Source organism: Lepidochelys kempii, chromosome 11 (assembly GCF_965140285.1).
Source record: "Lepidochelys kempii isolate rLepKem1 chromosome 11, rLepKem1.hap1, whole genome shotgun sequence".
NCBI classification, from domain to species: domain Eukaryota; kingdom Metazoa; phylum Chordata; order Testudines; family Cheloniidae; genus Lepidochelys; species Lepidochelys kempii.
In genome coordinates this window covers 79,021,591-79,048,369 of record NC_136390.1, presented here as the reverse complement: position 1 = coordinate 79,048,369, position 26,779 = coordinate 79,021,591, and the positions used below count along the sequence as shown (strand labels likewise).

Sequence of the window (26,779 nt, the reverse complement as noted above, 5' to 3'; positions counted from 1 at the left end):
CAGCAGTTAAAGCAGACGGGGTCCTTACCCCATCTCAGCTCCCACCCACCCCATCTCCCGTGGTACCATTCCATCTGCTTCCCCCAGCCTCCCATGGGGGCAGCGTGTTCCCCAGGCCCACATGCCAACAGGGCCGCAGGTCACTGGCTAGGCGCTGTCCCCTGCCTTCCCCCTGGATCCCGTGGAGGGTTCTCTGCTGAGTCCAGGATCCACATGGAGGTAGTGGGCAGTTGGGGAGGTGTGTGTGAGCGGGGGAAGTGGGGGACGACGGACGGACATACTGACCGTCCTCCAGGCAGCCCCGCAGACAGGTGCCCAGGGAAGGTCGTATTGCCTGGACAGTATTGCCTACTCTGGCCCGCGTAGGGCATCCTGGCATGATGGGGAGTGGCCTCCCACTGATCTCATGGGCCTGCGGGGGCTGAAGGAGTGATTCAGCAGAGTCCATGAGGGGACCCTCTCAGAGCTTCCCCCGACCTCCCCTCCTCCAGAGTCTGGGAGTCAGAAGTGTGATGTCCCTGCTGGTGATAGAGACAGGAGGGAGCAGCCCTGGGACTCGCCAGGCCTGGCTTCATGTCCACGCAGCGGACGCGGAAGGCCCCAGCCTGTGCTGTGACCCTCTCCCTGCACGTGGTTCAGGCCTCACCTCAAGCGATCTATGGAGACTTGAGGGGGCGCGTGCAGGAGCGATGCACAGGAGCGAGCCCAGGAGCTCACCCATCCGCACCTGTCCTAGGTTGCTCTGTTTGTTTGCAGCACGCCCTAATGGCCAAGCAGTGGCCTGGCAAGGACAGTGGCCGTGCAGGAGACTGCTAGTTCTGTGCTTGCAGGCAGAATGGAAAGACACCTCTCCCTCCCCTGAAGTCCTCCCCCACAAGTCTTGTTGCACATGGTGAGATCATTCAAATCATTTGTCCCTGCTGCCCTTTCCTACAACAGAAGGGAGACTCTGGCTGGTGGAGTGTGGAGTCCAGTGAAATGTGGTAGTAATCTCACAATGAGGGGTACAGATTCCCTCTGCTCACAGACCAGCGGGACACCAGCCAGCAGACATGACAGACCTTCTGTCCCATCCTTGAGAGTGGAGACAGCCTGCAGATCCCCTAGTACGCCAGAAGGGCCAGCTCAGTTCCCCAGAACCTCCCTGCATAGCCAGGGTTCCCCATATCACTCTGGTCCACTCTCTCACCTGCTGATGCTCCCAGCTCTCACAGTTGGGTATCCCCATCTTGTGTACCTCCTACACTGAAGATCTACTTGGCATCCCTGAGGGAGTCCTGAGTATCTCACTTGCCTGAGGTGCCCCTAGCAGACTTGAGCAAACCAGTCCCGGCCCCAGTGTCTGGGCTAACACTGTATGGAAGAAGTGGAGTTAATGCCATGAGATGTGTTTCGCCTACAGGAAGAGAGCTATTCCCATGTGCATCATCTCACCAATGGCAAATGTACAGTAATGTTTCACACTCCGTATTCCTGCTCGGAGAACCACCCAGGCCCATGGTTTTCATGGCAGTGGCTATGGGTTGTGTTGAGTGTGTGGAGAAGCAGGAATATGTGATCTCGGGGTACAACCCTGACACCTGTGCCTAGGTCTGCAGTCACAAAGGCAGCCTCCGCTCTAGCTCTGTCCAAGGCACTAGGGTTTCTTCTGAAAATCAAGTAAGATAAGACTAGGAGAAATCTGTGCCTCCATCTGTAAGAAATGCCCAGGCAGATGCCTGCCTCCTGCCCTCAGGCACACACAGGCCGGGCTCACTCAGGGCAGGTGCCAGTCGTTTCAGTATGTGTCAAACAAACAATCTGCTTAGATCTTTCCCTTAGTGCTCAGTTGTCGGTTTCCAGGCAGATCGCCCACTATAAAGGCTTCCCCTCCATTGCCTGGCACCCAGCTGTACCACGTCTGTCCTACTGCAAACAACACAGGACTTCAACCAGCACAGATAGCACGGGAAGGAGGCGGCAAGAGGCCTGGAAATGTCATTTTGAGAGGGAGGAACAATCTCAGCCTGGTTGCCATTTTCACTTGTGCAGACACGGCACCTCTTCCAGGGCTGGCTTATACTGCCCTGTTAGCCACCGCCATCAGCGAACAGCTGGCATCACAGTACCAGCAACCCAGCCACATGCACAGCTCAAGTGGCGAGCATGAAATCAGAGTACACTCCCTAAAACCACCAGCCTGAACAAAGCAAGTTACGCGCACTCCAGCAACAACCCTGAGCCCCGGTCAAATCCTGCCGGTTACCTCTTTGCAGAAAACAGGCACGCTGGTGAAATTCAGCAGAACAAAACACCCGATTTCTGTGGGGCGCAAAGAGGATCTTGTACTCGTGTGTGGTTGAAAGTCCAAGAGCCGCCCTTGGGTCTAATAATTCAGGCTTTGTAGCAGCATCAACATTCTGGTGCTGCTACAGTCGGCCAAGTTTGTCCCTCAGGTAACGCCGCTGGCTTCAGTGGAGTTACACTAGGGATTAATTTGGCCCAACAAGTTTTACAGTGACTGACTAGCCCGTTGGCCCTGATGCCTGAAACTTGAGTTCCTATACAAGGGACTGCAGACTGTAGAATCTCTCCCAAAAAGCTTTCCTTCAGAAAGCTACCTCATTAACAATTATTCTAATCCTAAGGGAGTTTGTTGCCCAAAACATCCACACATGTAAATCCCTGAACTATCAAGCAGCTCAGAGAGATAAGTGAAATATCCGTCTGTTTACTGTGGCTAGTCTCTGAAAGCAACATGCCTAAAAAGTCTCCTGTATCAATCGATCAAGAGTTCACAACAGCCAGCAGCACTGGATGGATTATACGCTCAAACACAACCTGGAGATAAAAAGGTTAGTTTCCCTGTTCACGTCTGCAGCAGCTTCAAAAGAAGCAGGAAGATTTGTGGAGATATTAAATGGTGAAGCAGGAGTCTTTGCCTACCTGAAAACAAGACTGAAGTTTCCTCCAGAAAGTCAAATCGGGAAAATTCTTGGAATCTTTGTGTCAATAGGGCTTCTGCATCTTCCGTTGGAAGGGTTGGATTTCTTTTCTTAGAGTTTTTGGTGTCTATTTTTGATGAAGAGAAGGGATCAGTTGGGAGTGGCAGTGGCTTCTCCAGCCGAGAGCCTCTGTTCTCTGGCAAAAAAGAAACTGCCTACTTTATAATTCTCCTCCTTCAACTCCGTCTGTGACAGGGGCCAAAGACGTCTTTACTCCGAGTATCCACAGGGTGTCACTGCGCATCCATCGAAGCCCCACTAGGCGAGGCTGGGGAGAGGGAATCGCCCTCCAACCCCCACTCCTTTTCCTGGGGGGTGTCTGGAGTGGGGTGGGGGGAAGTTGTAATGTTGCAGTTAGGAGATTTTTTAAAACAAAACGGAAGAGGAAATCATATTTTTCCAAGCACAGGAGCTCTCGCTGTGCCTGCCACATGGATTTCCACCACTCACTCATGTTACTCCTCTTCCCCCTGTTTGTAACCTATCTTGAGAAGAATGCATAAAATGGACGGGCACATTTCAAAACAGGATGGCCTCAGACTTCAGCTTCCCACAGACTTCACAAATATTCACCTCTTACTCAGGGACCCTGGCAACCTCCTGGCCAGGAAAACGGCCTGATCCAACCCCCATTAATGTCACTAATGCAAAGACAAACACAATAGGGTGAATGGCAGCGCCAGCGTCCCCGCATCGTCCTGTTCCCTCCCCACCCATGTACACTGCCCTGAACTGACCTCCCAGTCTAGGGGTGGGGGACCAGGTCACTCTCCAAACCCATTCAGCCCTAGGCCTCTCGGAGGGATCTGCCAGTCGCGGTGCTGGGTTTGTAGCCTGTGCGTAGCTCTCACAGGCTGCACCCCGTTGGGTTCCAAGTACAAGCCAGACCCGCCATTTCAATGAATACCCATGTTACTATTTGTTTTCCTAATCTGAATTTTGCTGCTTTTCTGCTATTGTAACTGCTCCATGCCCAATGTGCCCCATGCATTTCAGTTCAACAGGCTAGCAGTCCTGATTTACTGATGAGTCATTCACTCCGCAGTACTGGACATGGAAAAGCCACACATGGAAAAAGAGCCCTTGCATGTAATTTTCCAATTATTTTCCATATACTTATGTGGTTCTCAAACTGTGGTGTAGGGACTACCAAAGGTCACAGAGCCCTTCCTGGTGGTCCACGGAATGGAATATTTGAGAACCAAGCAGTGAGGTGGGCAGCTGGCTCATGATAAGGTCTTTCTTTCCCAGAATGCTCTGCAGAGTGGAAAACTTGGAGAACCCTGGAGGCAGGACTTAGGGTACAGTCATATATGGGCAGTTTCCTTTTGTGAAGCACATATGGTATGAAATGAAATATGCTTGAAATAATAATAAAAATAAGCAACAACAACAACAAGGAATGTGAATTTAGAATATAAATGTGCTACTCTAACTTTTCCAAAGCTGTAGAAATCTTGAGAAATTACAGAGTGGAAAAAGGGGGGAAAGAAGAAAAGAAAAGAAAAGAAGTAAACCGCAAGATATAATTCATTCTATGGCATTCAGTAGTGGAAAACAGAAAGGAGAAAACATAAACATCCAAAATTTTCAAGGTTTTCAGTTTTCGAAAATTGCATCAAAATAAAAACTGTTTCAAATTTTTCCAGCAAAAATTGAAAGTTTAAGCCAAAACATTTCAGACGAATGAATCTTTCGACCAACTCTCGGATAGATTTTCATGACTCCCTACCCATCTGGTATCTGACTCATTAGATACCATAAGAAATATACTCAGTCCACACGTGTACAATGTAGGCCAAATTCTACTCTTGGGGTATGTCATCAGGATCCCAGCAAGGATAGTCAGGAACAAGGGTTAGAGCAGGGCCAAACCTGAGGCAGGGAGTAGTGGAGGAGTTCTTAGTCAGGTTCCAGGCTGGGGTCAATACCAAAGGTCAGAGGCCAAGTCAGGTTTCAGGGTTCAGCTTAGGAAGCAGAGTCCAAATCAAGCCGAGGTCAAAGTTCAAGACCAGAAGTGGTCATGACAGCTACAGGAGATCTGCACTGTTGTCTGGACACTTCCTGGAATGCCCCTTGGGTTTATATAGGGCAGGGAGCCAATCAGGAGCCATGAGGCCGCTGCCTGTCAGACCCCTTGAGGTGGGACTTCCCATGATCTGTGTCCACAGTGGGTCAGAGGTAGTGGAGTGCAAGCTGGTTAGAACTGCTGCTAGGTGGCAGCTCTGCAGGTTCGAGACCCCACCCCAGCCCTTACAATGCCTATGCTGCAATCACAGCTTTAATTTAGCCAGCTCAGGTACTGGAGCGGTGAAGCCACAGCGGCATGGTCTTCAGTACGGGTGGTACAAGTCTGCCTGGATCCTGGGTAATTACTTCAGGAGCTAGCCATGCTGCCGCAGCTTCACAGCTGGCTTCGGGCTGTCTATGTGAGCTACAGTCACGCCCCAGGACTGGAATGTAGACATACCCATTGGTGGAAAAGGGAAATCGTTTCATGGAGGTAAGTGCCATTACCCCAGATTCACAGCAGCGTGGCGGAGTGCGCAGCTTAGCATGGTACGTCTGTTCCATCACATTGTATGAGGGATGGCTTTGCCTAGATGCATCAGAAAATAAACGATAAATTACCCGGGACCCTCTCGAGAGCCCTGATCCTCACTGCTAGCCCAGCTCTGCTTCATCCTGTCATGCCCCTGGGCTGCTTGAATTGTACTGGCTCCTAATGGCCCCCAGGGAGCTTTACCCAGCCAGCGCTACACCTCCCAGGATTCCTGCCTGCAGAAGGACTCTGCAGCTGCCAACATAGGGAACCCTCTGGCCCTCAGAGTGTGCAGTCGTGCGGCTTTGCATGGTAGCAGTGAGATGACTTCGAAGCGCACTGTATATTTAAGTGTAGGATAGTATGCAAGTGTGCTGACGCTGGCCCTAGGGGCACAGAGTCACAGGACTGGAAGGACCTCGAGAGGTCGTCTAGCCCAGTCCCCTGCACTCATGGCAGGACTAAGTGTTATCAGTCTGTGCCTGACGGGTGTTTCTCAACCTGCTTTTAAAAATCTCCAAAGATGGAGATTCCACAACCTCCCTGGGCAATTTATTCCAGGGCTTCACCACCCTGACAGTTAGGAAGTTTTTCCAAATGTCCAACCTAAACCTCCCTTGCTGCAAAGTAACCCCTTTGCTTTTTGTCCTGTCCTCAGAGGTTAAGAACATTTTTTCTCCCTCCTCCTTGTAACAATCTTTTATGTGCCTGAAAACTGTTCTCATGTCCCCTCTCAGTCGTCTCTTCTCCAGACTAAACAAACCCAGTTTTTTCAATCTTTCCTCACAGCTCATGTTTTCTAGACCTTTCATCATTTTTGTTGCTCTTCTCTGGACTTTCTCCAATTTGTCCACATCTTTCCTGAAATGTGGCACCCAGAACTGGACACAATACTCCAGTTGAGACCTAATCAGCACAGAGCAGAGCGTAAGACCTACTTCCCGTGTCTTGCTTACAACACCCCTGCTACTACATCCAGGGGTGAAAGTAAGTCTAGGGACTTACCGGTACGGGGCTGGGCTGGGGCCGGCTCTGAACCCCGGAAGGGGCGGAGCCTCGGGTGGAAGGGGCGGGGCTGGGGGAGGTCAGAGCCAGCCCCGGCCCACCCTGTACGGGCAAGTGCCTTCTTCCCCCTCCCCGGGGTAACAGCGGCAGCCGAGGGCTCTGGCAGCGGTTTAAAGGGCCCTGGGCGGTAGCAGCGGCCGGAGCCCTGGGCCCTTTAAATCGTCCCCGGAGCCCCACCGCTGCTTCCCCAGGGCTCCAGCCACAGGGCTCCGGGGATGGGGCTCCGGCCGCCGCTACCGCCCTGGGCCCTTTAAATCGTCCCCGGAGCCTGCCGGAGCCCTGGGGAAGCGGCGACGGGGCTCCGGGGATGATTTAAAGGGCCCAGGGCTCGGCCGCCGCTACCGCCCCGGGCCCTTTACATCACCACCCCAGCCCCGTCGCCGCTACCCCAGGGCTCTGGCAGCAGTTTAAAGGGCTGGGGGCTCCAGCTGCTGCTGGGAGCTGCAGGCCCTTTAAATTACACCTGGGGAAGCCGATCCACCCCGGTACGCCGTACCGGCTTACTTTCACCTCTGAATACATCCCAGAATGATGTTTGCTTTTTGGTAACAGTGTTACACTGTTGATTCATATTTAGCTTGTGATCCACTATGACCCCCAGATCCCTTTCCGCAGGACTCCTTGCTAGGCAGTCATTTCCCTTTTTGTATCTGTGCAACTGAATGGAGTACTTTGCATTTTTCCTTATTGAATTTCATCCTATTTACTTCAGACCATTTCTCCAGTTTGTCCAGATCATTTTGAATTTTAATCCTATCCTCCAAAGCACTTGCAACCCCTCCTAGCTTGGTATCGTCTGCAAACTTTGTAAGTGTACTCTCTATGCCATTATCTAAGATATTGAAGATATTGAACAGAACCAGACCCAGATCTGATCCCTGCGGGACTCGACATGTTATGCTCTTCCAGCATGACTGTGACCCACTGATAACTACTCTCTGGGAACGGTTTTCCAACTAGTTTTGCACCCATCTCTTAGTAGCTCCATCTAAGTTCCATTTTCCTAATTTGTCTATGAGAAGGTCATGTGAGACAGTATCAAAAGCTTTACTAAAGTCAAGATATACCATGTCTACTGCTTCCCCCTGTCCGCAAAGCTTGTTACCCTGTCAAAGAAAGCTGTCAGGTTGGTTTGACACGATTTGTTCTTGACAAATCCATGCTGACTGTTACTTATCACCTTATTATCTTCTAGATGTTTGCAAATTGATTGCTTAAAAATTCATCAGCCAAATAACGAGGATTAGTCATGGTCCATTTTCTAAACACTGAAATTCCAGATAGAGACAGAAATGATGTTAACTGTCTCCTCATCATAAATCCGATGCGTCATTTGTTGCAATACTCTGCTCAGTGCCAACTCCTTGGGTCACAAAATAGACCCGAGAGACTGACATTGCCGTATAAACTCCAGCTGTGCAGCACCAAACACAGCATGTACAGTCTGTACTGGAGCCGAACAGTTTTCAGTTTGCTCTAAATATTATCTGAAAAGCAAGTGTATTGGGATCAGGAAGATGGAGAGGGGGGAAAAAAACGGTTGAGGAGAAAACCTTTTTGTCATCTCTGGCCGCATATGGAAGGGACATAAACTCCTGAGCCAAACAAACTCCTTTTGAGGTTCAGAAATCTCATTATTGTGGTGGTGCTCCCAGACCCCCATCCTGGACCAAGCCCCTATTGTGCCAGGCATGGCAGAAACAGATGCTCCCTGCCCCAAAGAGCTCACAGTCTGAGAAATACCTGCCAAAGGGCTGCACCGGCCTCCCCGAAGCATCTACAAAAGCGGTTGAGCACAGCGACCATTGCACCTCCCTCACCCACGTTAGGGCCGAGAGAGAAGGAGCGAGGGGTGATCCAGCTGGTAGAGTCCCAAAAGTTTCAGTAGGAGCATCCAGATGTGTGGGGCCTGGCTCCTTGTGTAACCCTTCTGCCAGGTGAAGCTGGCAGCAACCAGGGCCGGGTTCAGTATCTAGGGGTTCCTTTTCAACAATACAACACAGAACTGGCTTGAATCCCCACCCAGTAACCTGGGAAAATTACATACCACCCCTGGGTGCCTGAGAGGCAATCCTTCCCCACTCACAGGCACAGGGTCTGAGTGTAGCAAAGAAACTTTTAATGAAAGGAAGGAAATCACCCAACAATAATGAGGGAAAATACCACAAGCAGGATTCATAAACCTAAAACTGTGAGCAGGATGCCCTCACCATACCCCACTCACAGTTGTTGTCCTTGGTCAGTGAGGATCCAGGGTTCAGAGATTCATCTGTGTGAGTTCACCTCCCACCCAGGGAAGAAGGCACCTGGCTTGCTCTGCCATCTGAGCACTTGCTTTGGCTGGCTGCTTGTCAGCTACCTTCTGCTGCCTCTCTGCTGTGACCTCCGCTAGTCAGCCTCTTAGTGATCGTCAGCTCTTAGCATTGCAGGCTGGGCAGAAATGCTGACCTACCACAAGTGAGTTCAGCTCTTTTGCACACTTAAAATAACAAAAGGCTCCTAATGAAGCCTATCTTTGAATAGTGGGGAGAAACAAGCTAAATCCAACCAAGGACCGTTAGGAGTCTACATCTCCTAGCTGAGATACCTATCCTCACTCCTCTTACTTTCACAGGGGTCTGGCATTCGAGCCCCTGGCTTAATGAGGTCCTTTCAGCTGAGGGTGACCCTCTCATTTGGGACAGGTTAAGCACAGTTCTGCTCCCCTTTATTCATACAATAAAGACAACACTGATAACAGCATTTCACTACCCCCACATTCAGTGATTTGTAACCCAATACCCGTCAAAATTGGTTACTTTGAGCAACAGCACTCTATCTGCTAGATATCTAGGCAGAGTAGATGTGTTCATGTAAATACAGTTTGCTCCTGAAGTCTCTCCCCCTCCCAGCTAGCTGTCAGGGGAGAGCTCATTCATACCCTGCTTACACTTGCATCGGCATGCCCCCCATTTGCTTTCTGACATAGGCAGGCAGCTGGCAGTGTCGTCCTTGGGAGGATGCTGCAGCCAATCTGCTTTTGGAGCCAGACCAGGGCTGTAAAGTCTAAAGCAGAACTCCACTAGGCATGTGACAAGAGGCCCTGAGCATGCAGACCTTGAATTTGCCCACTTCATGGGTGAGATCCTTAGGGTGTGAAACCCCCTGGGGATTATGCATGGCTAATTTTAAAGAGACAGTACCATGATATACTATACCCTTTGTGGAGAGTGACTGCAAATGATTGCACCAGCTAGAAATTCATGTCCTTGGATTGACATTAATTTCATTGGGTGATCCCTGGTTCCTGTGTTACGTGAAGGAGTATATAGCACTTCCTTGTTTACTTTCTCCACAACAGTCATGATTTTATAGACCTCTGTCACATCCCCCTGAGTTGTCTCTTGTCCAAGTTCAACAGTCCCTTCCTTTTTAATATCTGCTCCTATGGAAGCTGTACCATATCCTTTGTCTTTTTCCCCGCGCCCTTCCCTGTACCTTTTCCATTTCTAATATGTTTTTTCTTGAGATGGGGCGACCACATCTGCAAGCAATATTCAAGATGTGGGCGTACCATAGATTTATATAGCAGCGTTATAATATTTACTATCTTCTTATCTATCCCTTTCTTAACAATTCCCAACATTCTGTTCGCTTTTTTGACTGCCGCTGCACATTGAGTGGAAGTTTTCAGAGAACTATCCACAGTGACTCCAAGATCTCTTTCTTGAGTGGTTACAGCTAATTTAGACCCCATCATTTTGTATGTACAGTTGGGATTATGTTTTCCAATGTTCAATACTTTGCATTTATCAACATTGAATTTCAACTGCCATTTTGTTGCCTAGTCACCGAGTTCTGAGAGACCCTTTTGTAGCTCTTCACAGTCTGCCTGGGACTTAACTATCTTGAGTAGTTTTCTATCATCTGAAAATTTTGCCACCTCACTGTTCACCCCTTTTTCCAGATTATTTATGAATATGTTGAACAGCACTGGTCCCAGTACAGACCCCCTGGGGGATACCGCTATTTACCTCTCTCCATTCTGAAAACTGACCATTTATTCCTGCCCTTTGTTTTCTGACTTTTAACCAGTTACTGATCCAGAAGAGGACCTTCCCTGTTATCCCATGCCAGCTTACTTTGCTTAAGAGCCTTTCGTGAGGGACCTTGTCACAGGCTTTCTGAAAATCTAAGGACACTGTAGCCACTGGATCCCCCTTGTCCACATGCTTGTTGAACCTCTCAGAGAATTTAATAGGTTGGTGAGGCATGATTTCCCTTGACAAAAGCTGTGTTGACTCTTCTCCAGAAAATCGTTTCCATCTATGTGTCCGATAATTCTGTTTTTTTACTATACTTTCAATCAATTTGCCTAGAAATGAAGTGAGGCTTACCAGCCGGTAATTACTGGGATTGTCTCTGGAGCCTTTTTTAAAAATCGGCATTACGCTAGTCTTCTGGTACAGAAGCTGCTTTAAGTGACAGGTAATTGTCTTTGCCTCAGCATGACTGTTAGAGGCTGGCTCTATGGTTTCTCCCTTTCTCCCTCTCTGTCCCTGAACTGGAGATGTTGATAATAACGTTGTGAGGGGCACTGTGATGATCTAATAATGGAGCTTTCATAGAATCATAGAATATCAAGGTTGGAAGGGACCTCGGGAGGTCATCTAGTCCAACACCCTGCTCAAAGCAGGACCAACATGAACTAAATCATCCCAGCCAGGGCTTTGTCAAGCCTGACCTTAAAAATATCTAAGGAAGGAGATTCCACCACCTCCCTAGGTAACGCATTCCAGTGTTTCACCACCCTCCTAGTGAAAAAGTTTTTCCTAATATCCAACCTAAACCTCCCCCACTGTAACGTGAGACCATTACTCCTTGTCCTGTCCTCTTCTACCATTGAGAATAGTCTAGAACCATCCTCTCTGGAACCACCTCTCAGGTAGCTGAAAGCAGCTATCAAATCCCCCCTCATTCTTCTCTTCCGCAGACAAAACAATCCCAGTTCCCTCAGCCTCTCCTCATAAGTCATGTGTTCCAGTCCCCTAATCATTTGTGTTGCCCTCCGCTGGACTCTTTCCAATTTTTCCACATCCTTCTTGTAGTGGGAGGCCCAAAACTCAATGCAATACTGCAGATGTGGCCTCACCAGTGCCGAATAGAGGGGAACGATCACGTCCCTCGATCTGCTGGCAATGCTCCTACTAATGCAGCCCAAAATGCCATTGGACTTCTTGGCAACAAGGACACACTGTTGACTCATATCCAGCTTCTCGTCCACTGTCACCCCTAGGTCCTTTTCTGCAGAACTGCTGCCTAGCCATTCGGTCCCTAGTCTGTAGCGGTGTATGGGATTCTTCCATCCTAAGTGCAGGACTCTGCACTTGTCCTTGTTGAACCTCATCAGATTTCTTTTGGCCCAATCCTCCAATTTGTCTAGGTCACTCTGGACCCTATCCCTACCCTCTGGCGTATCTACCTCTCCCCCCAGCTTAGTGTCATCCACGAACTTGCTGAGGGTACGATCTATCCCATCATCCAGATCATTAATAAAGACGTTGTACAAAATTGGCCCCAGGACCGACCCCTGGGGCACTCCGCTTGATACCGACTGCCAACTAGACATCGAGCCATTGACCCGTTGAGCCTGACAATCTAGCCAGCTTTTTCTAAAAAATCAAATTCCTTGCTCTTTGGTATTTGGGCTGACTTTTCTGCTAACACCTTTGACTTTGCATAGGTTGGGCTTGACATGAACGAGTCACAGCTGTTAGCTGTTAGTCATTCATCTGCATTCCCATGGTAAGTAACGTGATTTATGAAGCATTATTATGTTGTTACTCAAGAGGCTGGGTAACTGCTGAGTTTTTTCTTAAAATTGAGCAGCAGCCCCGCAATACAAATTAATCTTTCCTGTTTAACTCAAATAGGTCTGCCCCAGGGATGGGGACCAGGAATCTCATGTGATTTCAGTGGTTCCATTGCACACACTGTGGTTACTCTGCACTCTACTTCAGTATCCATGTACTAGGAAATTCACTGTGCGTTGGTGCATTTTCAATAGCATGCACTGCTCCGTTGCAGGGCCTTGCTTGATAAATCTATATTAAGAGACCCAACAAAAGGTGTAGTCTTTGCATTATCAGAGCAGTCTCCCCTGCCTATATGCCGAGGAATGGAGTTTGCTTTCATGGTTTTTTGCAGGTGTCTGAAATCCCTGTTGTTTCCAGGTCAACCTGGAAGCACTGCAACTATCTCTCCCAACTTCCCTCACACGTTCTGTGCCAAAGTGGGAATTTTTGGTAATATCTTTAGAAATTCTACGCATGCCTCAGTTTCCCCCTGCACTTTGTATTGTCTTGGGGCAGGGCAAGACATGGGGCCTGGGTGTCCCCCTCTCAGAAAGGAAGCTGAGCAGAGACCCCAGCTCAAGAACAAAGGACTGAGACCCGTGTCCAGCAGAGGAGAAGTGTCGAAGTTGACTGCTCTCCCCTGGGATTGACTGGGGCGGGGTCAGAGAGAGACAGAGCATGAAATGGAGTCATTATAGCTTGGCTGCTGAATGGTGCTGGATTGGCCAGAATGGACTATGCTTGAACTTTTATTTCTCTGTGCTAACCTACGGATTGCCAGGGTTGACTAATAAACCCTGCTCTGTTTTAAAAACACTGCGGCTGCAAATACTAGTGGCAAGGCAAATGCTGGCGGGGGTGCCTGACAAGCGTACGGGTCTCATGGGAGAATAACATGAGCGGAAAGGAGTCCAGGAGAGCTGGCTATATTTTAAAGAATCTTTATTGAGGTTACAGGAACAAACCATCCTGATGTGTAGAAAGAATAGTAAATATGGCAGGCGACCAGCTTGGCTTAACAGTGAAATCCTTGCTGATCTTGAACACAAAAAAGAAGCTTACAAAAGTGGAAGATTGGACAAATGACCAGGGAAGAGTATAAAAATATTGCTCGGGGATGCAGGAGTGAAATCAGGAGGGCCAAATCACTCCTGGAGTTGCAGCTAGCAAGAGATGTTAAGAGTAACAAGAAGGGTTTCTTCAGGTATGTTAGCAACAAGAAGAAGGTCAAGGAAAGCGTGGGCCCCTTACTGAATGAGGGAGGAAACCTAGTGACAGAGGATGTGGAAAAAGCTAATGTACTCAATGCTTTTTTTGCCTCTGTCTTCACGAACAAGGTCAGCTCCCAGACTACTGCACTGGGCAGCGCAGCATGGGGAGGAGGTGACCAGCCCTCTGTGGAGAAAGAAGTGGTTCGGAACTATTTAGAAAAGTTGGACGTGCACAAGTCCATGGGGCCAGATGCGTTGCATCCGAGAGTGCTAAAGGAGTTGGCGGATGTGATTGCAGAGCCATTGGCCATTATCTTTGAAAGCTCATGGCGATCCGGGGAAGTCCCGGACGACTGGAAAAAGGCTAATGTAGTGCCAATCTTTAAAAAAGGGAAGAAGGAGGATCCTGGGAACTACAGGCCAGTCAGCCTCACCTCAGTCCCTGGAAAAGTCATGGAGCAGGTCCTCAAGGAATCAATTCTGAAGCACTTAGAGGAGAGGAAAGTGATCAGGAACAGTCAGCATGGATTCACCAAGGGCAAGTCATGCCTGACTAATCTAATTGCCTTCTATGACAAGATAACTGGCTCTGTGGATGAGGGGAAAGCGGTGGATGTGTTGTTCCTTGACTTTAGCAAAGCTTTTGGTATGGTATCCCACAGTATTCTTGCCAGCAAGTTAAAGAAGTATGGGCTGGATGAATGGACTGTAAGGTGGATAGAAAGTGGGCTAGATTGTTGGGCTCAACGGGTAGTGATCAATGGCTCCATGTCTAGTTGGCAGCCGGTATCAAGTTGTGTGCCCCAAGGGTCGGTCCTGGGGCCGGTTTTATTCAATATCTTCATAAGTGATCTGGAGTACGGTGTGGATTGCACCCTCAGCAAGTTTGCACATGACACTAAACTGGGAGAAGAGGTAGATACGCTGGAGGGTAGGGATAGGACCTCAGTGGTAGCTGATAACAGAACAAGGAGCAATGGTCTCAAGTTGCAGTGCGGGAGGTTTAGGTTGGATATTAGGAAAAACTTTTTCACTAGGAGGGAGGTGAAGCACTGGAATGGGTTACCTAGGGAGGTGGTGGAATCTCCTTCCTTAGATATTTTTAAGGTCAGGCTTGACAAAGCCCTGGCTGGGATGATTTAGTTGAGGATTGGCCCTGTTTTGAGCAGGGGGATGGACTAGATGACCTCCTGAGGTCCCTTCCAACCCTTATATTCTATGATTCTATGAGCAGAGTCTGGCTCAGTGGGACTCGCTGGGCACTGCTTACCGGGTGAAGCAGGAGGGCTGGGGCCCAGAGGCTCAGTCTAGGAGGCGGTGAGACTGCATGGCCTACCCTGAAAGAAGAGTGGGATCCCTTGGGGGGTCTGGCACACTAATGGGGTTCCCCCAGAGACCATTTAAAAGCTGGGGCGTAGCACAGATCCTGTGGATCCGAGATAGGGTCGCCTTCAGACTGAGGGATGCAGGTGGTTTCATTTGCTCCAGGCTTGCGCAAGATTTAGCTTGCCCCGGAGACCATGCAGGAAGGGGTCGACTGTTACAACAGTAATAACAAGCCTTGGCCTGACTGAGCACTTTTCAGCGGCAGGTTCCCGGGTGCTCCGAAGTAGGGCTGTCACAGGGTCCACTCGCTGCTCGTGGCGCCTCCTCCTGGCTGTCCTGGGGGCGAGCAGCATTCCTCCAGCAGTGTCTCTCCCCTCGTCCTCTCGCTGTTTGCTGCTCCAGGGGCTCCCTCTCCCTCCAGCCCGGCCACCACAGGTGTTTCCCCTTCATGGAGGGTGTCAAAATCTCTCTGTACACAATGGCAGTCCTCCTGTTACAGCTCCGAGCGTCCCACCCTCCCGGGGCTGGCAGGGGGATGCGGGGCTGCCCTTTCCTCCAGGTTCCAGCTCAGGGGCCCCCGGTCTGCAGCCACTGCTGGTGTCGGGGGGCTCTTGGCCCACCACTGACACTTATCAGGGTGTTTTAGTCAGCCCTCTCCCAGTACCAAAGGAAGGGGAATGGCCAATGAGAAATCAATCGCCTGAGACCAACAGTCGCCGGGGGCAATGGGGAGAGCCCAATGATCCAAGTCAGCCTGATTGACAGGGTGGGCAGGCCAATGAGGGAATCAGGAGCGCGGGGTCCCATCCTCTGTGTGAGCTGGAGCTGCTGAGCTGGGGTAGGGCAGAGTTAAGGGGAGAGCAGCAGCCTGAGCTGGGCTGGAGGAGCAGCAATCAGAGCTAGACGGGCCAGAGCCAGAGCTGGGCTGGGGGCGGTGCCGGAGGAGCCAGGGCTGGGCTGGGGGCAGAACCCGCTGTGCCAGAAGTGACGCTGGAGCCCAGCATGGTGAGCGGACGAGAGAGCCAGGGGGGCTCTGGGCCAAGGGCCCAGCACAGGGAGATGTCTCTGGACAAGGGGTCTGGCAGGCCGGACTCGGAGGGGGGTCGTGACCTGACCGGGGGGCGATGCTGGGGAGAAGGGTCCTGCCACCTCGCGCCTGAGGGCGAGTGGCCACCGCCAGAGCAGTGAGGAATGGACTGTGGGTTTCCCTCACATCCCAGAGGCAGCTGGTTGTGGCGTCCTCGCGCCACAGAGCGGGGTGACCGGTTTTCCTTTAAACTTCCCCATTTTCCCCTTATTTTTTTTTCCTGGTTGCTGGTTAATAAATTGTGTTTGGCTTGAACTCAATGCACTGATCAGTGGGCCCGGGAGGCGTCTGGTGCAGAGAGAGCACCTGGAGTGGGGACACCATAGCCACTGGCACAAGAGACCATGACAAGCCCGGGGGGGTCGAGACCCCAGGACTCTTGGGCCCAGCCTTGTCGGGGTTATGAGGACTCCGCCCCACAGGAGAGTGGAAGGGGGGCCCTCGAGGTCAGGCAGGGTAAAGGAAGTGGGAGCGAGGACTCAGATCCTTTCGCTAGCCCACCCCACCGAGGTAGCGTATAAGCCAGGAAAGTTCTCCACAATAGCGGACTAATCCGTTGCTTACACCTCCACTGTCCTACCTTGCTGCTTCCCTCCTAAGCCCTTTCCTGGCTTCCTCCCAACTCCCTCCTCCCAGAGAGTGACTGCAGCCTGCTTCCCTGCAGCCTTCTCAGCTCCTGGCCTTCACCCAGCCCGCTCCTGCCTCGCTGAGCTGCAAACCTGGCTCCGCTTCCAGGTGCAGCCTGGGGAGCTAATTGGCCCTGCGGACACCTTAAGCCTTTCAAGCCCGGTGTGGGGTGGACACCCCGTCACAAGGGTGGATAGCATTGTGCACCGAGGTATGTGAGGCACGCCACAAAGTGAAGAGAATTGCCCACGGTCAGCCAGCAGCTGAGGTCGAAGAAAAACGGAGGTCTTCAGTTGTCCCGTCTAGTGTCCTACACACCAGACCACGCCACCTCCCTGATCTCCATGCCAAGCCAAGGGCCACAGTCTGCTGTGCAGGATGCAGGAAACCCCCAAAGGCCCCAGATACATCGTTTCTGCTGCGTGGTCCACCCGGCCACTAGACACTGTGGAGGCCCTTTCAGACGGGGGGCTCTGTGGGCACAGGCTGGGCAGGAGTCAGAGCTCAGCCAAGTGTGTCTGAGTGGAAATCTGCATGGACATTCCCGCTGGGCATGCCCCAGAGGGAGGGTCCTGGAGCAGGGTCACCAGGAACAGTGCAGGGTCACTGGGGGGTTGCCTGGATGCTCCTGACCCTAGATGAAGGCGAGGCCTCCTGCTGGGGGTGTGTGTGCGTGTGTCACAAATTCCACCCCCCCATCCCCCGGCAGAATGATTCAGGGCACATCTGCCGGGGAGCTCATGGTGTCACCTGCCTGCTTGGGGGGGTTGTGCGGGTGCAGGGTTGGAGTTCCCACCTTTGCTGTGTGGCTGTGAAATTGGGCACTGTGGGGAAGGCAGAGCTGACCCAGCGCACGCTGTCAGATCTAGGCACAGATCAGTTAGTCCAGTCACAAGGAGCAGCTGTCAGCAGAGCCTGGCCCAGGGCCTTTGCCAAGGAGTATTCACACAATTTTAACAAAAATTTTCTATCACTCCTCCCCCCTCCTTCTCCCTCAGTATCTCACCTCCCTTCCCAGTTAGTCCTTAGCTGTAAAGAATGCACCTGTAGTAACACAGATATTCTCCACAGTCTCACCCAGCAGAGGAATTCATTCAGAAATGGCAGCTTTAAACATAGGCCTGGATTCTGGTTCCCCACCTTGAGCCTCCCAGATTCAGGAGGTAGCCAGACAGTTCTCACTGTAAGCTAGAGCAGCCCCAGGGCTACTCTAACCTCTTCTGCCTGCACAGCTTCCTATGTAGCTGGCAAGCAGCCCAGAATAGCTGGAGTGCAGTGTGCCGCGGCCACACCTCCCCCTCCCCTTCTCAGCTAAGCCCTGGGCCTCTGATGGAGGCTGGCGTAGGTCTGTTGTGCCAACCTTACACCACCAGAGAACTTCCCTTTGCTGTGATTACTCCCTGATTCTGTAGCTTCTCTACACCCCAGAGTTATCATCTATGGGCTGCGGAAGAGCCCTTAACCTTTCTACTATACTGATACGTCAGTAGTTACTTGAGTGGTGATACAGGTGTTAAGAGGGTTGGCTGGGCCCCAGTCAGAGACCTGGGTCAGTTCCCTGCTCTGCCACGGACTTTCAGTGTGACCTTGGGCCAGGCACTTGGCCTCTCTGTGCCTCAGTTCCCCTCTGTCCAATGGGGATAACAGCCCTTCCCTGCAGAACAGGGGGCGGGGGGGGGTGAGGGTAAATCCAGGAAAGACTGTGAGCTGCTCATGTACCATGGTGATGCGGGCCAGATAAGCACCTAAGAGACATAGAAGGGATTTAAATTCTCAAAATCTGCTCTCCTTACCTTCCTAACTGGGAAGACTGGAGCTGGAGGCCAGTGGAGTTCAACAGTGGGAGGAGAGAAGCAAAATCTGCTCTGAATCCAGAAATATGCATCCATTGCCCAAAAGATGAAACCAGATTAATACCCAGGATCTCTGCCCTTGCCTGGCAGTAAATCACTGGATCCCCTCACTGCCGGCATGGAAACAGTTCCTCCCCAAAGGAATTTCTTAGAACAACAGGGTTGGAATGGGAGTGGGACCGCCCCGTATGTACGGCTCGGGCTGGGCGTGCACACGGGCACAGAACTCCTGCAGTTAGGGACTGGCGCACACCCTCCGCACAGCTCCATACACGCTGCACCGCATGGGCCCAGCCTTTCCAGAGCAGCCCAGGCTCCCTGCAAGTCCACCTGGAAAATGCTCATTTACTGCAGCCCAGGGCTGTGAGAGGTTTCTCCACCCCTCTCTCAGGCCAGGAAATAAACATGAAGCAGCCATCAAAAGCAATTGTTTGACTGGTCTAGCCTGGGTCATTTTGGCGCCGGACCTGATAAGAGGGAGGAGGTGAAGGCTACAGGGTTGAATGGGAGGCATCGGCAAGAAAAGGCAGTGGAAGCTCTGTTTCAGCTGTATTATCCGGGGGGCAGGGGGCTGGGGGTCATGAAAGAGCAGAACTGAACCGAAGTGCCTTTGAATTGTTATGGCTGGTGGTATGACCCAGTGGGTGCTGGGAGACTGGCATACCACTGCATGGGATTTGAGGCTGAGATGAAAGAGAGTAGAAAAATGGTCCAGGGATTAAGGGGCTAGCCTGAGACTTGGCATTATTCAGCTGCAGCATCCTGGTGTCATCATGGTCCAGTCACTTAGCTTCTCCGTGACTCAGTTTCCCCCTCTGTACAATGGAGATACTAGCACGAGCTGGTGTCCCGGGATCGGTTCTGATCTGGTCCTTTGCTCTAGCAATGGGGCTGCATAAGTGCCAGATAGAGCTCCTTGGGAGCAGCAGTGATATGCCCACAGCAGCCACTGGAAGGTGTGTAAGCTCTGAATCGATAAGCCAGAGACCCCGTTATGCCTGAATCTTGGCGGGCGGTGACAGCACCGACAGTCTCTCTAACAGCCGTGCAAACACGCACTGGCCAGCTCCCGCTCTGGCTCTGTTCCCTGGGAGTTCAGCCACTCAGCCAAAGGCTCCAGGATGTTTAGAAAGTTAACATGAACCTCCAAGTGCAGCTGGAGGCTTTGTATGTTCCTTTGGCTTTAACATGAAAATCCTATGTGCTCCTAGAATTGTACTTCATGTATTCAGCACCTGGGTGTATTTACAGATAAAAGAATGTTTATTAACACATGAAAGTGTACTGTTTAGAAATGGCTAGGACTGTATTTAAACATGGCTTAAGGGTTTTTCAACCTCCACTCACGCTATCTGGGCTGCCCAGTCCCGGTCCGTGAACTCAGGCTCTTTCACCCCAGAAACAGGCTGTATGTGGATAATGGCCCAGCTCCCCTGCTACACCAAGTTTGCACTGGATGGAGTGGTGGGGCTCTCATGGAAATGGGCAGAGAGAGATTCTTTATTCGCCGGCTGGTGCTGCACCCCGCACACTCCTGCAAAGCCTACAGCAGCCTGGGAGTCGCTCTAAACTCTGCGGGTTCCTGGGGCCAGATGGAGAGCAGCATGCTCTGGCCACGCCCCCACACTGACACGCCCCCTGGAGGCAGGGCCTGGAGGACAGAGTGTGGGTTGGGTCTGGACGCCAGGCAATGGGGTGTGTGTGGGGAGTTGGGGCCTAGGGCTGGGCAGAGATGATTGGGTGCAGGAGGGAAAGTGAGGGGGACAATTGGAAATGGGGGCTGGGGAGTGGGTCCCCTCACTGCTCATGCCCAGCCAGGAACAGAAGATTCCTTTACTAGGACACCGGAAATGAAAGGTGCGATCCCCTGGGTGCTGGCATGCTAACTGTGACAGCACCCAGCGAGCCAGCAGCTCCCAGAAGGGGGTACCTGGGCACTTATGCCCTCTGCAGCCCCTGCTCATGGGCAGCTCCCATGTGCCCCGCTTGCAGGCTGCCCTGTCCTCCTCCTGCTGCTGCAGCCCCAGGCCAGGCAGCTGCCTGCTTCCCTACCCAGCTCTCTGTTGCCAGCACCTCCTAGGGAGCTGTCTGCCCAGCCTTCCCTCACGCTGCCACCTCCAGCAGGTAGCTCCTGCTCACATCCAGTTCCCAGGCTAGCCCGGCCCCCCGCCTGCAGGCACTAGCTGCCTCTCAGAGCTCAGCAAGCGGATTGGTTGGGCTGAGTTGAACTGAAGCTGCCTTCGGGTCGAACGAACCAGTTCAAAGTTTTTTGAAAATTTTCTCCTAATTTTTCTGTGGCCAAAACTATCCAGTGAGCTCGACCCAAATTCAGAGCCATGCCCGGCCCCCCGCAGCAGCATTGTTCAGCCCATTTCCTGTCGGAACGCAAAGTTCTGCCCAGCTCCCCGGCCTTTCCCTGCACCTGGGGCTTGAAGAGCCCTCGGCTGGCTGCATGCAGGGTCCCCCGCAGACGCCTTCCCCTTCAGCGCAGCCGGGGAGTGGGAAGGTCTCACTGCCCCGTGTTCCTCCCTCCCCATGTCCAGCAACGTAATTTGCCCTGCAATAATGACAGGCTTCGCAGAGTCATTGATGTCAAGGCCAGAGGGAAGCACTGTGACCGTCTAGACTGACCTGCATTGCACAGGCCAGAGACCCTTAGCGCGCAATTCCTGCATCCCACCCATCACTGCTGGCTGGGCTGGAGCAGATTTCTCTGGATATGTCCACACAGCAAAGAAAACCTGTGGTTGGCCTGGGCCAGCCGACTCCAGCTGCAGGGCCGGTTCATTGCTGCGTAGACTTCTGGGCTTGGGGACCCTCCCACCTTGCAGGCTCCTACAGCCCAGGCTCCAGCCTGAGCCCAGACATCTGCACAGCAGATAAACAACCCCCAGCCTGAACCTCGCAAGCCTGAGGGGGCTGGCAGCCCCGGGTGTTTAGTTGCTGTGTAGACATACTCTCTGAGTGTGGCTGCACTGCAGGGCAGGGGTGGGACTGCTGCGTGTGTGGATGCTCCCAGGCTCGCTTTGATCTAAGTAGAGTACCACTACCAGTGAAGCCAGGGCAGTGTGGGCAGGATCCTGGCTGCGGATTCGAGTGGTTACCCTGTGCCATCTCTCCTGGTGCCATGGCTTCACTGCTCTTGGTACTCGAGCCTGCTTTGATCTCAGTCAGTGCTGGTGTGGGTGTCTACCTGTGCGGCCATCATCCCACCCCCCCTCCACTGCAGCATGGACCCCAGAGTCCTACGTCTGAGCATGGGTCAGAAAATTCTTATGTAACCACTCACGCCCAGGGGTCCCTCATGTGGGTCAGCTGATTCCAGACCCACTAGCCCGGGGCTTCCGCTGCAGTGCAGACATACGCCGCCCCACTGATTTGCAGTGCAGTTCCCACAGGGCACTGCAGACCAGTTCCCCTGTCCTCGGCCAGGGCAGTACCAGGGTTAGCACCGTCGGTTTCGATGGTGGGGTGCACAAGGTGGCTTTTTCCTCTGCCTTTGGCGTTCCATGGTGAAAGACAGCTCGAGCCGAGTGACCCAGCTGCATGTGTTTTGTTTTCTTGTCACCAGAGGAACGAGGGGGAAAATCCTGATCTTCCCAGGCAATCTTAACAACTCACGTATGTATTTTTTATGGAGAAAAGCCCGCTCCCTTCTCCCTGCCAGGCCCAGTGATGGTCCAACCCACATACATTTCTGTACTCCCTCCCTCTCAACCCCCCTCACTGCATACACACGCCTAAGAAAATGGATCTGAATTCCCTTTTTCTTCCTCGTTTCTAGGGAAGCATTTGCCTTTTACTGCCTGAACCTGAAGGCAGCAACACCCCATGAAGTAATGCCTCGGGCTAAGGTTACGGACCCCATCCAGTTTCTCTGCTGTTAGCCTGCGTTGACTGAATGAATAATATCCCCTCGGGACACACTGGCTAACTCAAACCATGAAGCCACGCCGCCGCAGTGACTAAGCGGTTATAAATAGAGAGGAAAGGTTTTAATCGGAGCCTTAGCCATCAGAAGAGGCTCAGCAGTCTGGGAAAAGAGGGGGCTGAAGCTTAAAGGAGTCAGGGAGAAAACAAGACTTTCCTCTGGCTTTGTAGATGCGACCAAGCGATCTTCGCAGCTCTGGAACTGGGAATAAATCGTTCCCAACTGGAGTGAGTGTGGCTTTCCTGTGTCCATTCCCTGGGCGGGTCACTGGGCTGGCAAGGAAGTGTTAGGGATGAGAGACTGAAATCTCCATGGGAATCGCTTTTCTTGCCTTTAATCCCAGACTCCGTGCACTGCCCCGCTGTTCCGCTTCTTAAAGGAACGTCCCCCCGTGTTGGCTCCTGAGTGACCGGGACCCTCGGGACAGTAATTCATGTTGTGTGGGCAACTCACATTTCACATGGCACCGGAAAAAGGGAATCATACAGCGGGAAGGAGCTGATCCCAAATCTGGTGAAGTCAGGGGGAGCTTTTCCATTGACTTGGCTGAGCTGTGGGTCAGGCCCTAGAAGACAGATAGGGAGTGGAGTTCAAGGTTATGCCTGTGATCAGGGCCACTCAGCATCAGCAACGGAGTTAATTAGCAAAAGGTACGTTCCCCCCCACACACACACACTTGGAAAAGGGACTGGCAGTCCCCAGCTGCCAGGCTTGTCTTTAGGAGCATGTGGGGGTGTGAAAGTGGAGCTGTCCAATGGGAACTGACTACAATCCTGAATGCAGGTGAGCACCCCGCATTGGTGGGGTTTGGCGGATGCGATCCTAGGCTGGGACATCTGTGCAAATACCTTTGTGAGAGACACCAGCTCGGACACTGACTCCTGAAGGGTAAATATTTCCAGCAGCCGGGAAAGGAACCCAGCCTGGGCCCAGAGAAAAGGACCTGAGACACTGCCTGGCACAATGGCACCTCCTGCTGGGCGGCTCAGAGGAGAACGCTCTCCTGAGACAGTGCTTGCTGCAAGGTGGGCTGTGGGCTCTTTAAGGCAGGGGCTGCTTCTGTCTGGGTCCCTGCACAGAACGTAGCACAAAGGGGCTCTGATCCTGCCAGTAAAAATATTAAATAATAAAAATAACGGAGAGATCTCTGCCCCGCTCTGACTTACCCTCTGGGCCTAGGGAGAGGACTGCAGTGCGGGCAAGCGTTGGCTTCCCTTCCAGCTGATTGGAACGCAGCCCTGCTTCTTCAAGCAGCAAACCCCAGCAGCGCCAGGCAGGCGAGACCCACTGACCGCTTTGCTGGCGGTGCATGGCCTGTGGCCATATTGGAGGGCCCCTGGAAAGCCCCACCTTTAGTTAGTTAGTTAATTAGTTAGTACCCATTATGTCTCTGGCGCTAATGGCAGCTCCTCCGCTGCCGTCTGTTTCTGGCACGTCTTTCAAGCGTTCCCCAGCTGTGCCCCAGGTTTTTCAGCTCGGCTTCCACAGCCCTTCACCATGTTGTTTTAGGGTGGCCTCGTTTTCGCTTGCCTTCAGGTGTCCATCTGATTGCTGCTCTGGTGATGGAATCAATTTCCATCCGAAGCACATGACTGATCCATCTCCAACGTCTCCTGGCAAGGATGGTGCTCAGATCCTCTTGGTTTTACTGTGTGAATAGGTCTTGGTTTGAGATTGTTCTGGGCCAAAAGATACAGAGGATTTTCCTGAGACAGGTTGTATGAAATGAAGACAGTTTGGACATGTCAGACTCTCTCATTCCCCAGCATTCTGCACTGTAAAGTAGTGTTGAAACTACACAGTTCTGATAAATCTTGAGTTTGGTTTTGGTGTCGTATTTTCATGATTTCCAGACTGTATTTAAGCTCCTGAAGGTGTTCCTGGCTTTATTGATTCTGTTCCGGATGTCCTGGCTTGTTCCACCGTCCTGGCTTATGGTGCTGCCCAAGTATGTGAATGTTCCTACATTGGTGAGAACATAATCCTCTATCCATACTGGTGAAGGTGAGGCAATATTAAAGGTCATGAGATCTGTCTTATTGCTGTTGATTTTCAGTCCGATTTGCTGGCTGAATGTGTTGAGTCGAGTTGTTTTTTCTTGTATATGGTGTTGGGTATATCATAGAAGAGCGAGATCATCTGTGAAGTCCAGGTCCTCAAGGGATGAGAAGAGTGTCCATTTCATGCCTCTTGGCATGTCTTCTGTTGTACGCCGCACCACCCAGTCGATGGCAATGCTGAAGAGGATGGCAGACATGATGCACCCCTGACGTGCTCCTATTTTGACTTCAAAACTGAGCTCACTGTGATCAATACTGCATGTAAAGTTGGAATAGAAGCTTTTAATGATGTTGATTATATGGAGAGGAATTTCATATACCCGCAGAATGCACCATAGGCTGGTCCTGTGACTCCTATCAGAAGCCTTCTCAAAGTCTACGACGTTTATGTAGAGTGGCCATTGCCATTGTAAGCATTGTTCTATTGTGTTTTGTACAGAGAAGATCTGGTCCATGGATCGATGCCCTTTCCGAAAACCGGCTTGCTCTTTTCTGAGAACACTATCAGCTGCCTCCGATATACGCTGGACATTGATCTTACACAATACCTTGTTTGGCACTGATAGAAGTGTGATATCACACCAGTTATTAGAATCTCAGAGAGTTCCTTTCTTTGGTATCTTCACTAGAACCCCACTGGTCAACTCATCTGGCACTTTTTCCCTTTCCCAGACTGATGTAAATAGAGGGGCCAGGATAGATGCTGCTAACTCAGGATTTACCTTGAACTATTCTGCATTCAAATTGTCCTTGCCAGGAGCTTTCCCCCTTTTTAAGGATTTGATGGCTTGGATGAATTCGTCCTTTGCTGGGGTATCTGTAACCCACACATTTTACCTGGGGTTTATAACTCCAGCCCAGTTGCTGGTGTCGTCCCCAAGGCTTCCACCTCGTTGCGGGAATGGAAATGTGTTGCAGAGCAGCAGTACTTGACCCGGGGCACCCCGGGAGCCCAGTGATGCACATTCCTAGCCATACATGTGCTCACACGATTGCACTGCTTCCCACGGGCACTTGGGCCAGTTGTGCACACGACGGAAAAGCCTGCCCAAGCCTTCTCCAGAAGTCACTCCCCAGGTACTTGTCAGGCTTCCCCCTTCTCTCTGGTGGAAGTTATCAGAAAATCCTATCCCTTCTGTTCCAAGCTGCTGCGCTTCTTGGGGACAGTGAGCGTGAGAGCCCCGAGCCTGGAGGAGGGTGTGACTAGCACACAAATGCCTCCACAGACAAAGGGCCTGATTCTTCTCTCACTTGCACTGCTGCAAACTGGGACTAACTCCACTGAAGCCAAGGTGACCAGTTAGCTCTGAGCCACTGGCTCCTTCTTGGGCCACCCATTTGTACGGCATGCGTTGCGGGGCAGAGAGTTCTGATGTGTTGATTCAGCACCTGGCACAAAGAGCCTCAGTCTTCACTGGGTTCTTTAGGTGCTATTATAATGCAAATAATCAATGTAGATGTAGCCACCGCTACACTCTATCTGCATCACTGAGATTTGTGAGTCTACTGCTCCCTCTGGGCTAATGAGATCTCAGCCTTTAGCTCAAACCCGAAAGCGCCCAGAGTACCTCTTTTAATGATGCTCTTGGACAGGTTGTGAGCCGGGACTGAACCCAGGACACAGGGATCTGGAAGCATGCTGCTCTGCTGCCTGAGCTAAAGAACATAAGAACGGCCAGACTGGGTCAGACCAAAGGTCCATCAAGCCCAGTATCCCGTCCTCTGACAGTGGCCAGTGCCAGGTGCCCCAAAGGGAATGAACAGATAGGTTATCATCCAGTGATCCATGCCCTGTCACCCAATCCCAGCTTCTGGCAAACAGAGGTTAGGGACACCATCCCTGCCCATCCTAGGCCATTGATGGGCCTAGCCTCCATGAATCTACCTAGCTCCCTTTTGAACCCCGTTATAGTATTGGCCTTCACAATACCCTCTGGCAAGGAGTTCCAGAGGTTGACAGTGTGTTGTGTGAAAAAATACTTTCTTGTGTTTGTTTTAAACCTGTGGCCTGTTACTTTCATTGGGTGGCCCCCTGTTCTTGTGTTGTGTATAAAGGACCAGCTCTGGCACCTTGAGCCTGGCAGCAGACTCCTAAACCGTTATATAAAGTCTCGCTGCTCGAGGATGGCAAAGCACATTGACATCACGAGAGCCGGTTGCAATCCCACAGAAAGATGGGGTCACCCATAGATACACGCATGCCCCCTCCACAGACCAATAGCAGACTCCTTTGGAAAACTGCTCCAGCAGCAGGGAAGC

At 51.6% G+C, this 26,779-nt stretch overlaps 1 protein-coding gene across 2 annotated transcripts in view; it reads right to left on the bottom strand.

Annotated features, from left to right (window-relative positions):
• Nucleotides 1-3,173, bottom strand: part of COL6A2 (collagen type VI alpha 2 chain) — a 49,740-nt gene extending 46,567 nt beyond the window's left edge. Inside the window, exon 1 of one of the 2 annotated variants that reach the window (XM_073306927.2) lies at nt 2,926-3,173. The gene's annotated coding sequence lies outside the window, so the exon portion shown is untranslated. The remainder of the gene's footprint in view (nt 1-2,925) is intronic. The other variant, XM_073306926.2, reaches the window with a different exon arrangement.
• Between the last annotated feature and the right edge of the window lie 23,606 nt (nt 3,174-26,779).